This window comes from Lepisosteus oculatus, chromosome 13, assembly GCF_040954835.1.
Source record: "Lepisosteus oculatus isolate fLepOcu1 chromosome 13, fLepOcu1.hap2, whole genome shotgun sequence".
Taxonomy (NCBI): domain Eukaryota; kingdom Metazoa; phylum Chordata; class Actinopteri; order Semionotiformes; family Lepisosteidae; genus Lepisosteus; species Lepisosteus oculatus.
Window position 1 is genome coordinate 5858234 of NC_090708.1, and position 12297 is coordinate 5870530.

Genomic DNA, 12297 nt, shown 5'->3' on the forward strand with positions numbered 1-12297 from the left:
ACCGCTGTTGGCTGCTAACTTGCTAATTTTCTCCTTATGCAAGGCCCTAGATCTTCCCCAGCTGATGGTGCTCTAAAACCAACACTTATTTTCCAGATACAGCAGCAGTTTGGTTTGTGGCCTCATCTCACTGCCCATCTCCCTGCTCATGGTGAGGCGCAGGGAATACTTGGGTCTCGGCATTTGCCATCTAGACTCCTCCGTCTCACCTGTGGCTAAGGGTCCGCTGCTACTTCCCTATGCATTCCTCAGCTTCTCTCCCTGTCTGTGTGTCTCATGGAGAGCAAAAAGACTTCTTATCTTATCTTATTACTCCAGGTGCTAAAGACCCCAGTCAGCTAACTCTGCTCCTTGGCTGCGCATTCATCCCCATTGAATGTAACAAATGAACATCCTGCTTGTCCAGCACTTCTAACATCCCTCAGTACACCCTACAGTAAGATGTACTTTCTCATGCATTCCACACCCAAAGTCCCATAAGCCTGTAAACCAGCTCAATCAATTGCTAATGAAAACTCTATTCTGAAACTCACTTTACCTCCTTCCAGCCTGGAGCCCAGACACAGAGTGGAGTCATTTACCTGATCACTGGTCTTATAAACCTTTTTATTAGCCTAGATGAGTGGCTAATTCAATGCAGAGCCTATCCTGACAACCCCTTACCCTCATTTTCAGATTCACCCAATTTGCAGGCAGACATCGTGGCTCAAGACCATACCACAGGGATTACATTTTGAGCCAAGATGGTGGCTTTCTCACAAATTTCTCGCAATCAACAATGCTAAACTTACTATTCCACTTTGCTGTACAGAGTCTCCAAAATGCATGCATTAAAAGTCCCTGCAACCTTTTAGAAATCAAACTGAATTTACAATATGCTCTGATACTATGATCTATGATACTACAGGTGTGCATGTCCTCTGGTGCTCGATGAGGAATGGTTCCCTCTTAATAATAAATGTAATGATATATAATAAAACCTCACCCTGAATATATGCTTTCTGTTTTAAATAGTGCAGCATTACAGCATTTATGTCCTCTTTCGTGATTCATGTTTTCAAATAATTTCCGAAGCTATATAAGGTGCCTTTAATTTTTTTACTTGAGATCAATGAGGGCATTTTAAAAAATCTAACTGGGTACTTTTATTGTTGATTGCCAGAGCGCACATGTACAAGAAGCAAATGTTCTTTTTGTTGGCTCTAAAGCAATTAGAAAGTTTAAAAAAAGACAACACAAGGCAGGCTATAAAATAAATTGAAACTGCCAATGAACCTCATATGTTTCTCCGAGCCTTATGTTAGTTAAAATATCTTTTTCAATGCACTAACCGTTACTGCAATGATACTCCAAATGGGTTTAATTCTTTATAGAGCTTTTGTTTAGTTTACCTGGCATCTGTATTTTAATTTTACTGCAAACATGTCAATCCAAATGAATGCAGCTGTGGTGTAATTTAACATTTAATTTGTGTTAGGTTAGATATTTCAGTTCAACTATTGTCTTTTTTTTTTGCTCTTCTTACCATTATTTTGCATTGCAGAATACATCTGAATTACCAATAAAACTGAAAGAGGGTGCTTTTACAATCTCATCTGTGGTACTGTGTCTTGACCCAATCTGATGGCGTTAATAATTAAATTTCTTCTTTTCCCTTTAAAGATGTCCATCCATCTGTTCTTTTTTTTCTGAAGAAATAATAAAAAATGGAGCATTGCATTCTCTTCCCATGTACTATCATACTATTAAGCCCCTTTCCCAAAGCTATTTTCTTCGTTTTTTATATTCATATATTTAACCGATAATCTTCCTAAACAAAGTAATCTCATTTTAAAAAAAGACAATAGCTTATTCAGCAAGTATAAAATATTACAACAAAGCTCTGCCTGAAATGAACCATTATTTCCTCCTTTTCCTTTTCCAGTACAGTACGGCTAATTTACTTTTGAGTGGCTTTTGAAAATATTCCACTTTCAGTGCAGCTGCACCTCAGGAATGACAGGACCTTTAAACACGCCTCAGCATTGCTTTGGATCTGTGCATACATGGAGCTTGTTCTGTTTTTTTTCATTTGCAAGTTCAGTGCAAATGAGTTGTGGCTCTTTAGTTTTGCTTCATTGAATTCACCCTGAGCAATTTTAGGACAAGGCACTGAGGGTGAATCCAGTATTATTTGTGATAGCTGAACTGAAATTATTAATTCAGGATGGCAGCTTCTTCAGCACGTCTTTGTTGTCATTTATGATTGCTTTTCTGAAACCTTAATTTTCTCCCCCTTTCATGTTTTCTGGAGCTTGGTTTTGTAAGGGAATTATCAAAAACACAGCACAAAATACATTATAAAAATTCAAAATGAAAATACATTTAAAATTCACTGCTTTTACAATGCTGCGATAAATTAAAACTGGAACAGATAACTATTAACCTTTCAGTTTTCAACAGCTCTCTTTAAAAGCTGAGATATTTTTTTGCCAAATGCCTGCTGCAAGGTAACCCACTATTGTTTTTACACAGGTACCCTGTATCAATTCTCAGAAAACCTCAAACAATGTAACAACCTATTACTGTGAAAAATGTAAAATGGAACTGTATTTAAATTCCTGAACAGAAACATGAATAAAATATGTAAATACAAATGTTAAATTTTAAAATATGGTTTATAAATAGCAATCTGTCACTTCAGATTTTTTTCAGAGTTTTGGACACAGAAGCACATTAAAATCCTATAAAGAGACGCATGGAACATCTGTTTGTTCATCTACATTAATCAGCAGCTTCTCTCCAATCTTGTTCAATCCTCTTAAGAGAGCCGCTGGTACCATAACATCAAAATTGCATTAAACATAAAAAATTTCAGCAAAACTAATTTCCAACAAAGTTCACATTATGTTGTCAACAAAAATGAGAAAACTGCAAAGTGTCCACAGCAATCAAATATTTTCGGCATCCTTGAGCGCATATTTTATGAGCCTTCTCTGGTGCCTTAGTGCACCACCGTGTTATGAGCTATGTCAAATGCTTATCCACTTTCAGTCCACTGGCATTCTCAGCCCTAGCTAAGCTTGAATGATTTCTTCATCTATCACCTGGTTGGCACATTAACCGTCAGGTGTGAAAGATTGCTGATATAAGCCCAGGGCTCAGCTGAAACATTTTTACCCATTCCAGAAGAAAGTGTACACAATCATGATAGCAGAGCAATTTGTTGTCTAGACATGATTTAATGAATCTCCTGGAATTGGTTCACATTGGTTTCATTTGTTTTATTAAAAGTAATGATAAGTATAGCATTTTATATTACGGAGGTTCTAATTCATGACTTTTCAATTAGATCATAAATAAAACATATACAATGTATTCATAAAACATCATAGATGAAATATGAAAAAAACTTTTTTTAATTATCTCATTTAGAACATGCATATGATGTATTTAATCTACTGTAATTAATCCTTATGCATGGTGTACTCACTGATCATATAAATAGACTGAATGTTTTTCATTGTTTATTCTTTTTTATTAGCAATGTACCAACAAATAGAAATATACACTAAGAACAGAAATAAAGTAATAAATAAGTCTTTCTTGTCCCCATCTTGCTCTTTTGGTTTCTAGTATCTAAATAATCTTCCAGATGTTTCTCAAGCAATATTCAAGAACGTGGTATCTTCTCCAGACACCAACATCCCTGTACTTAACAATGCTCTCAGGCTTCAGTCCTCAAGCTCTTGTTTACCCAGATCCTTGTTTAAAAGTTGCCCCTGAAGTTATCCTCTGGGTTGAATGTTTTCATTCAGATTTCAAACTCTTGCATGATGTCCCCTCACAATCTCTTTTATTTGTGACAGGTTCTTTTCCCCTCTCTGTTGAAGACATTTAAAGAAAGGATTTTATGTTCTTGTCCTTCTCCAAACTAATTTCAGGTCATGATGATGACCATGATTTGTCATCTTTATACTGTGTGTTTTGATAAAAGTCCATCTAGGGGATACACTCCACAGTATTTCTAATGAATTAATAATCAGCTACCAAACTTTGCAAGTGTTGTTTAGCTATTTCAAATCTATTAAAGTGTGCACTACTTTTTGACCTTTTTCTGAACGTTTAATGAGCATCCCACTAATTATCACTGTGTTATGCTCACTGTAAAAATTAATAAAATAAATAAATTAGAAGCTTCAGCAATTAGTAAAATATGCCAAGGTTTTGCTATCAAATGTCATGTTCGTCAGACACCTTGAGGGTTTGTTTTATCCAGAATTACTATTTAATTTCTTTTGATATTTACATATCTTTTTTCTATTGTATGTATTTAAAAGGAAGGCAGTGGCAACATTTTAATTGGCATATTTGTCTAATTAAGTAAACCTGTAATAAAAATGCAAATGTATTGGTTAGGTAGGTGGTTTTATCAAAAGATCAAATTAATTACTGTTGACAAAAAGACAGTATGTTATGGACCAAGACTGACACATAATATGTCTTTGTTCTTAACAAAGATCAGATCTTCATTATAATTAATTTCTTCTTAAACAATGGGTTTGATAGCACACTTCAAAATGTGTTACAAAGTTTTACAGCACTTTAGTTCAGTTCTCAGGTCTCACTGCAATCCCTATAGTCAATTGAACTCATTACATCTCACTAAAATAATAAACTACTTATTAATCAGTATCCCTGTACTCTTGAATACTGATCCACAGAGAGGTTTTCCTTAATAAAAAACATTAAAAGTGCACTTGATGTCATTTCAGCAGCGATGAACTGGTACATGCAGTTCCATTTGATAGTTTGCTTATTGGTCAAAGTTTTATTTTGTGGTTCTTTGACACTCATCTTTCCATCAAAGAAAATGGTAGTCATCAGGGCTCTGAACTTAGAACTTGAAGATTATGGTTTCAAATACCAGTTAGTGAACTGCTCTCATGTATTTGGGCAAGATTCTTAGATAGCGCATTATTACTACTATTATATTTTAATAATAATAATGAAACACGCATAAATTACATACTGTATACTGTACCATTTAAACGGGACATTTTAATTTGTGTAGTGTAAAATAGAATAGTTGCCAAGAAGAAACTCAGTTTGAGAGCATTAAACATTTTTACTGTCCTAAATAAAATTTTAAAATAAATAAAATAGTTTGGTCAAACGCTAATTAAGACAGAGAATAGGTTATGATCTGAACAGAGAGCTTTGCCAGTGGGGTATCTCCACTGGCTGTGAGACAGATGGCCAGGTTGGAGCTGTCAGAATCCCCCCCTCCCCCTTGAATGAGGAATGAGCCAGGGAGCTACCGCAAGGGTGAAGATGGGGCAGAGGGAGGAAGTCGTTTTGGGTTAGCAACAAGCCTGATATCTAGGTGGGAATGTTAGGGTTAGGGCAAAGTTAAGGTTGGACCTTCTCCTGAAATCATGTTCTAAAGTCCATTGGTTATTTCTCCAAACAGATTGTGCCTAAAACATTGCAACCTTTTTCTGTAGCCCGAAAAATCCAATCTGTCCCTTTGTGGAATTCCATACTTTGTAGATTTGACAATTCTATTCTTCTTCTTAGCTAAATTTAAATTGAAAATCACATATAAAGTCAAATTTCATATTCAAAATGTATTAACCCTAAGATGTTTTTTTTTCATTTTGCCAAAATCACAGAGGCTGTCGAATACAAATGCCAAAGGAATATTTAAATTTGTTTCTTACACCGTGACAATGTTTGAGATTTTCTTCTCTATCCCACATAAAAAAAACATAAGGATGAATTATACTGACACATGAAGAAGCATACAGTTACCTCACCATTTCATGAAACCTGTGAAAGAACCAGCAAGAAAACATTCTGATAGGTCACTGTTCTGATACAGCTCGGACTTTAGATTAAGTCAGCATTAAAACATACATTGGACTTTGACTGTGAGTTAGAGAGGTCATAAAAAATGTCTTCTGTACTGTAAAAACTGAAAAATTAAACACTATTAAGACCAGACTTTTTATTTATTTAGATTTAAGATTTAAAAGTTGGGATCTCATAGAATACACTGAAAAAATACTTTGTTGCGTTAGCTTCATCCAATTTCTTCCTGCCACTGCAAACAGTTAAGAGAATTGGTCAAAAGTACCGTATAAATGTCTTTTTGTATAATATAACAGTATCTGATGTTTTGAAGTGTTGGCAGAAGTTTCACATTTCCATTTATCTACTGTGCTCTGACAAAGTTGCCCATTCTAATTCTTTTATGTTGTCCTTGTTACTCCCAGAAGCTATTGGAAACAAAATGTATCCAAAAAACAGCACACCAAAATTAATGTCCCAAGATGCCATGATATATTTCCCTTGTCTAGTCTTTTATTTCACAACAAATTACTCTGCAGATCATTTTTATAGTATGCAATATTTCTGCTAAGCCCAGTTCCCCCCTCTATTTTAAATGGGAAGGAGATTTCAAGGAAAATTGGCACAAAAGGGGAATTTTATGTAATACAGAACAATACATTTATTGTATCAACTGAAAGCAGATCAGCAAATCAGCAAATTCTATTAGGAAGCAGGTTTTAACATCTTTGTGCAAGAAATAACCTGTTGTATGAGACTGGCTCAGAGTGTCACTGACTTAACGTTAAAAGAAAAGGAATCCTCCAGGAGAAAGAATTAAAAATCATCACAGTTGCAAATCAGGCTCTCTACTGATTCTCAAACCAGTAGGAAAACAGAATTCTGTTAAATCAATCATGTCTTCAAGACAGATCTGCCTTCGAAAGAGCTCTTAGAGAAGGAACTCGTGTGAATGCAACATATGGCATAAGTCATTCAGAGACCTACTTATTCCCACAAACTCCCCCTACCAATGGACTGGATATGATAACCAATACCATAGCAACAGTACCTGGATTATCTATGGGAAACCTGTTGAAAAATGACAAGGAACTGAGATAAAAAAAAATATTTCAAATCCAGAAAAAGCACGCCAGATCTGCCTGAGAGTCTTACTGGACGGATAAGAAAAAGCAGAATCAAATGGAGGGTTTAAATCAGGTTGATAATAAAAAATAAGTGACAACTGTACAAGAAATACAAAGATGCCACAACCACCACGGGTCATGTTTTGACAAAGTCATCAGGAAAAGGACTATCTATGTGACAAGGGGAGGAGCGTGTTCTTTTAACTGTTTCTGTCTGACTAACTGCCACTCAGCAATCAACACCCTGTATTGTCTTTACACAACTGTTTCAACCCATCCATTTGAAAACCTTGTCTTTGTCATTGCAGGAAAACATGCAATTCAATTGCTTTACCTTTGTCTTTAAGTTGTTGCCATGCTTGTTTAACCAAGAGGCAAATGGCATGGTAATAGCCATCCAGACTTGAAAATATAATACAGGAAATACAAGAGAATCCTCGCACATGCAGTACATGCTCTGACAAGTTCAGTTCAGACATAAATTAAATTATAGTTTAAATATATATTCATGCACCAGTAATTTCACTGTTTTATCAGCATGTTCTTTAGCTAGGTGTTCAGGTGTCAAATGTAAAGACGTGAGTAAACAGAAATAGAAAAATATACTTAGAGTGAAACTTTTAGTGTTTGCTAGAATTGGAATCTGCCTGCCTTATATAGTCCATTAATCACACTGTGTATTTTATCATGGGAGATTAATTCCTGTTATTTGATGAATACAGTAAAATGTCTGGAATTATGTCTGTGAAGCCTAAGGGATAGTGGTATTTCTTAAAGGAAAAGTAAATGTCAAAAATAGTTGTTGCCTAGATGAGCTTTCTCCAGTCGTGGTCATCTTTTAAAATCATAACATTTGAGAGGTAACACTTTAAATTAGGGTTCGTAGATAGCAGTTATATATTCTGAGCTTCATGTACAGTAAGCACCACTAGAAAGAGGATCCAGGAGGCCCAAATGAAGGATGTCCTGAGCCATGAGAGTTCAGAAAAATCCCCCGCCAGTGGCCTGAGCCAGTGTCCTGACTTGGAAGCAGCCTTCAGAGCTTGAATGTAATGTAAAGACCATGAGGAAGGACAAGCTAAATGCAACCCTGTCAACATCACCTCATTAGGAGAAGAAAGGTGGAGTCCAGGGACCTGAGAGTGTCCAAATGGGAAGGTTACTAAGCACAGAGATAGTGACAAGGCAGTTTCCCAAGTGGTGACAACTGCATTCCGTCTAAAAGGGAACTAGGCAAAGGTTTTGGTGCCTAATAAGATTGGGTATAGCGCAAATATGACAATGATTTGCTGAAAGGCCGCAAGATTCTTTTATCTTTGGATTAAGGAAAAGGCTTCCTCATACAAACTGACCACCAAATCCTAAATCACTCTTTTCTGTCTTCTTATTAGTTGTTCTGATGCTTTGACATCTAATAAGGCTGAAAGTTAGCAACAGCTTATTGAAACCAATTGCTCTGAGCATTGGTGTCTCTCGAGGGTGCAAACTTTCCCTACTGCTGTAATCTGTTTACAAATGATTGTTCCTTCTTGGGTTTCTCTGAAGAAGTTTAAAACTTACTGATGACAGCACTGTTGTGTGACTGATTAAAAATGCAAACGAGCCAGAGTCTGGTGTGCAGGATGGCATGCTTGGAATCTTTATTTTTGAGATAGCGACTTGGAGATCAATGCGAGAAAAACAAAAGAAGTTATCATTGTTAAAAATGTAAGGAGGACCAAAAATCATAGAAGGCTGAATTCCTACATGTTCCTCCACATGATAACAATTTTAAATGTGATGATAACTTAAATATGAACAAATAACAGCAATGAGTGGTTTTCATTAGGCAGTAAAGTTTAGTGTAAGTCAAGTTATTATGACCCAGTTTTACTATGAGTAAAGAATAGCCAGCTTACAGTATGTTTTCCATCAGAGTGCTTCAGTGTGCATCATCGGAGGTATAAATTTAGCCCATCTAGCCTATATGGTGGAGCCATCTTGCCATTCATTAAATGTGTTTATTAATTAGCTATAATACTTGCTCATTCATTGGTGTGAAAAAAGTGGTAAGGAAATGTGTTCTGTGTTGTAAGCTGAAGTAAACCATGTGATTCCTGTTTTATTCAATCACTTCACCTCACCAGAAATGAACAGGGTTCATTTCTGCTATTCAAATGAAGTGCTATAGCTACTCAAAGACGTTACTGAAAAGATTATTTTGGAAACAGTTCCCTACACTCACATTGATGGTGCTAGTGTCTCATCTGTTAGTATTAGGATAAGAGGTGAAACACACCTAGTTGTTCCCTGGCAATTTAACATTTAAATTAAAAGCACTCATCACCATATAAATGTGCTATTAAAAGCATAAGCCTCTTTTAATTGAAAATTGTTGCAGGGGAATATTATAGAAAAGCCCATATCGAATACAGTCCTAGATTCTAGAATATTTGTAAATATCTTTGTCAAAAAAATATATTAAAAGTGTAAGAGAAAAACTTCAAAAATGTAGAAGGAAAGCTGATATATATATATATCCTTACAAGTTGCCTAAATATATACTGAATACAAATGAGTAACTTTATCTTTGCAGGATTCACATTCTGCACAAACGCTAACAAGAAAACAAGAAGCTACGTTGCCTGCAGATGCTGTATTTGCAAAGAGAGTCTTCTGTTTCAGACGACAAAAAAGCAAGAACTAAAAGGCGACTGTTCTGAAACAACAAAGGAGCACTCAGCTTCTTCCACATTGCACTCATTCTGGAGATGAACCAGCCTGGATGAGACAATCACGGTCAGCACTAATGGTTAACTCATTTGTGCCCTGCTCACCATGAAGATTTAATAGGCACTGCATTAAAGATTGTGTATAATTGCTGTGTACTCTTATGCAGATGTAAATTGCAAATTCTAGTGTCCAAAGGCTTGTAAATGAGACGTTTTATTTCAGACAGCAGCAGCGTTTTAGGAGCTATGTCTTAAGATACTATTTCCTCAACATGTTCCAAAGTTTTCCCAAAGCATTTTAGTCTCTGTGTGTCACTAGTTTTCTTCATTGTCTGTTGTATCACGTAGGTTAAAGAGGAGTTTTAGCCTAAGATTCTCCTTAATAAGCAGCAAGGAGAGTCATACAGTCCAGTGATTTAAGTTGCTTGTGACATGTTGCTGTAAAACTGTTTCAACTAAATCGCTCAGAAGTTAGCTCTTCAGGAAACAAATTAATTTCTTTTTATAGCTTTGACTGTATTTTTTTCTCATCTCAAAATAAAATTATGTTTTAGCCTTTTAACACTCTCTCGTCTGTCTGGATGTTTCTTACCTAAGAACTGGTTATGTTAAAGGAGTTCCTGTAGGTTATTCCATCATGCATGTAAGCAGTTCTGAATCCTAACATTGTTAACTTGATAATATATCCACTCAATGCATTTGCTAATCCTAGCTTGCATTTATAAAGGCCCTACAATGAAGTCAGGATTGTTAGAATTCTCCAATAAGATTCTGTTGTCATTTTGTTAATTAAACATTTTCATAAAACTAATGTAAATGATGATGCAGACATTTCAAGTTGAAAGGGTTAAATTTCAGAAAGTTTCCTGCCATTAGCACATGAATTATATAAAGAAGATCTAAAAGAAACTCCTTATTAGACTTTGCAGCCTGCAATTGTATTGTTGTGCTTTTGTTGGCAATTCTTTGAAAATAAAACAAACTTAATGTAGTTGCACATTTCAAACCATATGGAACAAGATTCTGTGTTGCCAGTTGCACAGTTCAAACAATGTCTCAGTTCTTTTATTATTCTTTCGTTAGGAAGAAAAAGATTCAACAGTACATAAAATCAATAAACAAATTAGTTGCCAGTGGGAATGGCTTGATTATTTATTACAACTTTACAGCTTAGCAATATAGCCCCTCACTCACAAAAGGTTATAATGAGATTAGAAGTATGTGAGCCAAGAAAAAGGGTAATGAAATGTCATATTCAAGATGCACAGAAAGAAGTGTCTGATTAAGAGCCTTTTTTACACACATGTAAAAACATAGACACTGTGTAAACGTACATGTGCCATGTGCTGCTGATCTCAGTGCTGCTTTCAACACCGTGAACCATGTTATCTTACTGTCTAGTCTTGAGACTGTGTTTAGAGTTTCTGAAAATGCTCTTGGAGGATTTAGCCCTGAAATTGGACTCATTAAGTCTGGTGTTCCTCAGGGCTCAATTCTGGGCCCCCTACTTTTCACATTTACATGTTTCCACTTGGTCGCTTTTATGATCACACGGCCTCAACTATCAGTTCTATGCTGATGGTACTCAAACCTACATCCATACCAAACCAGACACTGATGTGGCTGTCTCTGTTCTCTCTAATTGCATCGCTGACATAAAAACATGAATGACTCAAAATATCCTTCATCTAAACTGTGACAAGACTGAAGTCCTGCTTTAACTTTGTAAAGCCAATTCTGTAACCCTGTGTGTGGATGGTACTGTACTTGAGTTTCAGTCTAAATTGAAAAACCTTGGGGTGATATTTGATTCAGGCTTGACATTCGGCCCACATGTGCATCCAAACATCATTCTTTAACCTCGGAAATATCGCCAGACTACATCCTATGTTACCACTAACTGTTGCTGAAAACCTGGTTCATCTTCTCCCGAACTGACTACTGTAATGCTTTACATATATAGTAAGTAAAAATTCACAACGAATTAAAAATTAAGCAAGCTCCATACAGTATCTTTGACTAAAACTACTGAAATACTATACAGTTTCTAACACTTGCGATCTTTTTTTTGAGAAAACACTTCACTAGGAATAACAACGTCTGAGAATTGAATGTTTAGAATACTTCATAACCCACTTGGTTAACAAGGAGGCTCGATCCCCATTCAGAAGGAGTGTACCAATGGGCGGCTGCAAAGTGGAGATGTGGGGTGGAGGAATGTCTCAGATGATTGTGAAGGGAGGTGTTTGTGTTTGATATATAGAGCTAATTTCCATAATGATGGTGCTTAGTTGCAACTGTGTCTTATCGTTGTTATCCCCCCCCAAACTTCAGCAAAACTTCCATTTAGTAAACTGTTTAAAAACAGGTAAGCAAATCACTTATTCAACAGTTATCGATTTGGAACTGCTGGTGTGTGTAGTGATTCTTGCAGTTTTATGTGGTGTGAATTAATAATGATTGTGAAGGCAATATGACATCTCTTTGAACTGCAGGGAGGCAGAAAGTCAGGTCACTTTCACCCCAGAGTAAGAAAGATAACTTTCTTGAGAGAGAAGTCATTTCCAGACAACATCAGAAAGACCATTTGGGTTCTCTGCTGTTTATTTCATGACTGTGACGACAGC